The sequence below is a fragment of the Bidens hawaiensis genome, unplaced genomic scaffold (genome assembly GCF_021521415.1).
Source record: "Bidens hawaiensis isolate Kalapana, Puna unplaced genomic scaffold, B.hawaiensis_p1.1 tig00419540_1, whole genome shotgun sequence".
Lineage (NCBI taxonomy): Eukaryota > Viridiplantae > Streptophyta > Magnoliopsida > Asterales > Asteraceae > Bidens > Bidens hawaiensis.
The window spans coordinates 278,263-282,220 of record NW_027504894.1 but is presented as its reverse complement, the minus strand read 5'-3'; positions in this window follow the sequence as shown (position 1 = coordinate 282,220).

Genomic DNA, 3,958 nt, shown 5'->3' with positions numbered 1-3,958 from the left:
TATCACCCCGGCAAGGCTAACGTGGTAGCTGATGCCTTGAGTAGGAAAGGTCGGGTTAAGCCATTGCGAGTGCGAGCACTAGGGATGATAGTCCAGTCGAACCTTTCGAACCTGATACGAGTCGCTCAACGTGAGGCGTTGAAAGAGGAACAATTGGAAAAGGAGGGACTTTACGGCAACGAGAAGAATTTCTAACAGCGCATGGACGAAATTCTCTATTTCAAAAAAAATGGGTTTGGATCCCGACCCCCCATGACCTTCGTGAGTTAATCATGGACGAAGTGCATAGATCGAAATATTCCATACATCCGGGATCGGATTTGACTATTGATGATACGGATATCTGAAAGGATTTTTATTAATGGTCGAGTTTGGAGAAAGATATGGTTGCGTGTGTTGGTGAATATTGAGTTATGCAAGAGATAAGGCTGCACACCGAAAACCCTAGGGAACGCCACAACGATAGAAAATTCGCCAATGATAGTGGGAATAAATTACAATGAATTCTTGCCTAAATTCCTGATGGTGAAATGGTATCTCGTCGTGGAGTGTCATTTTCAATTATCTCAGATCAAAATAGTCATCCTACTTCCATTATTGGAAGGCTGGGAAGGAAGCATCGAGAGCTTGAAGCTTTTTATGGGTAAAGTAATTATCACCAATTTGTTAAATTGAAAATGGGCGTCAATCAAGCCATAAGATTTGAATTGATTCAAGAAACAACCAATCGGATTTATAATATTTAAGACAAGTTGAAAGCAGCGCGTGATTGGCAAAGGGTTTATGCCAACGTTCAAAGAAAACCATTGTCCCTGAATAGAGGTGACAAGGCATTTTAAGGCATCACCTTAGAGAGAGGTGATATGAGGTTTGGCAAAACCGAAAATAGCTTCTTAATAAATTGGACCCCATGAGAACTATCTCCATGGTTGGTCATTTAGTTTATCGATTAAAGTACTCTAGAGGCTAAGTACTATACATGATGTTTTTCCATGTATACGGATTGAAAAGTACCTAAGCGATGAGGCAACGAAAGTACTAGTAATGGAGGTACGCGTATAAGTCATACTTGATATCATAAACAATTTCGTAGAGATAGTAGACGGGAAAATTAAACAGTTTGGACACACCAAGCTTTATTGATTAAGATTAAGTGGAATTCACGGCGAGGACCAGATTATACCTGGTAACGCGAGGGTGAATTCTGAAGGAAAAACCCCCACCTTTCTCTCGAAAGGGGATGGTGGGCGTGTAAAATTTCGAGGACGAAATTTCATAACGGGGGTAGAATGTAACGATTCCGGCGAAACCAGGTATACCCTAACCGGTAGACTGTAGTTACGTCATATTTAATGTCGGGTACATGAATTACCATAGTAATCATACGAGAATACATGGTTCATTGTATTGATGGTACGTGAATATATAATTCACCGTATTGAATATGCGATCAATCGATCGATAGTTATTGAAACCCGAATGAATCGAGGGTTCAATTATAGACGAGATATATGATATTTAGTGATGTTACGAAGTATTAAAGCTTCGGGATAAGTGGATTAAAGCACAGAAAAAGGATTTCGATTTAATAGTACGTCGGTACGTTAAACGAAACCTTTAATACCAAACCGAGCAAGAGACGATCGATCAAGCCGAAAAAGATGCGTAATAATTAGTAATATGACGTTTTAAGTTAATAAATGTCATGATTTAAGTTTTTAAAGTTTTTAAATCGGTTTTATATAAATTTTTTTTAAGCCGAAAAACAACCGTTTTAGCCTCGTTTTAAGCCGAATTAAACGTCTAACCGAAAAACGAACTGAACCAGATTATCCAAAACATTATCCGGATTACGAGAATCTGAATATGTGGCCACAAATGAAGTTGTGGGTCCCACCCCACCCATCCAAAAATCCCGATCGGACTTAATGTCCACAATCCCAATTCATTTTTCTTTTTTCATCCAACTTTTTCAACAAACCTCCAATTCTCTCAAGACCAAGAGCCAAAAACCGAGAGTTTTGACAAGAAAACCCGAGGTAAAATTGTGTTATGTACGTGTTTATGTTCGTTTCTTGAGTGTTCTTGCAAGAAAAGGAGGTTTCCAAGTGAAAAAGGGTGAAAACCCCAGATGGAACCGATTCTTGCACGATCAAGTGATGTATACGGGTTATACAAGGGATCTTGGTCCAAGAAAGGAGTTAAACGAATCAAAAACGAATTTTTACGGTTAAATCTTTGTTTTAGTATCATAACCGTAACCATGAAAGAAATGGCTTGATCGTGAGTGTAAGTTGCTTGGTATTGTGGTATGTTGTTTGTAGGCTCTGTATTTAGTGGTAGATAAGGCGGAAAGACGAGTTTGTAGCTTGTAGTGGCGGAAAACGAAAGGTATATTCGGTTATGTTCGGTTTTGGGAAATTTGGATAGATTGTTGATGCTTTAGAGTTAGGTCATGAAATTTTACAGAGGTGTTAAACACATGAAAATATGAGTTCTGTGAATTTTTGGTAATTTTTGGATAAAGGATGAATATTTGGTGAATTTAATGCTCAGTTTCGGCCAAAAATGGTGAAAAATAGTTAAATATTATGAAAAATTCTGGAAAATTGCAGATAAACTTTTTATATCATGTATATGTCACACACAAAATTTGAGGTCAGTTGGAGAAGTCTAAGTAGGCTTTTCGGTTAAACGAGTTCTAGGGTGTTCTAGCTCGGTTTTAGTAAAAATGACTTGTAAAAGAAGGGACTATGTGGATGGCAGGGGACATCCAGGAAAAATTTGGGATTTTTCAAAGATCGTTTGGTATTTACGACATATTTAGTGTTTAAATGGTGTTTAAAAATAGATAAATAAATTTTAAATATAAGAATTAATTCTGAAAACATTTTTATAAAATTCCCCACTGTTAAAAAGTGATTTGTGCAAAATTTCAAGATCCGAGAGTAAACGGATAAGTATTTGTGCTAATTATCAAACTTTTAAAGTTAAAACGCGTAAACCGGTGAAGTTCGCTTAAGCGAGCTGACTGGTGTATAAAAACCCTAAAAATGAACGATTTTCATATAAATGAGTTAAACAAGTAAAAATAAATCATCCGAAAGTAATTCGGATGATTTGAGTAATTTTAACCTATTTTAACAGTTTCCGGTACGCCAAAGACGGAAACGGGTCCCGCGGCCAAACGGGACGTCTAAACCGAGCTATAATTTCACCACTTTAATTAAGTTATCAGTCAACAACTATTTTCGGGTCGTGTGCGACCAAACTCATTTTGAAACATAAAATTTGATAGCCGTGTTGGGCACGCAAAACGGGGAAAACGAATTAATAGAAAATTTGACTGTTGAACTCTAAACGACATCACAATCTGAGTCCGGAGAAGTATTTCAGGTACAGTACTGGGTTAACAGTGTCCCCAGATGTACCAGTTGATACGGTTAAAAGATTATATAAACAATAAGTGTATAATAACGATCTTAGGGATCATATCACAGATTGGACGCGTTAATTGATAATGATTGTTGTTACCTGCTTGCATGTGCTAAGGTGAGTTTCACGAGCCCCTTTTTCTGAATTGTTTTCAAATATTTTCCTGGGGCGGAAAGCATGTTATTACTTAAATGTTTAAGTACATACTGAACGCATGGATTTGCGTGTATTTATATATATTTGATTGTACGGGAATCGTACGGAATGGGTACAGGACTGGGTTAACAGTGTCCCCAGATGTCTTTGGAAGTGTTCCCGGGTTAACATTACCTTCGGAGTGAGTACAGTACTGGGTTAACAGTGTCCCCAGGGGTTCCTAGAAGTGTTTCTGGGTTAACATTGTCCCCAGAGTGAGTACAGTACTGGGTTAACAGTGTCCCCAGATAATATTATATTATGATATGGATTTATCATGGTTTACTAAAATTGTGAAACTCACCAACTATTCGTAGTTGACCCGTTT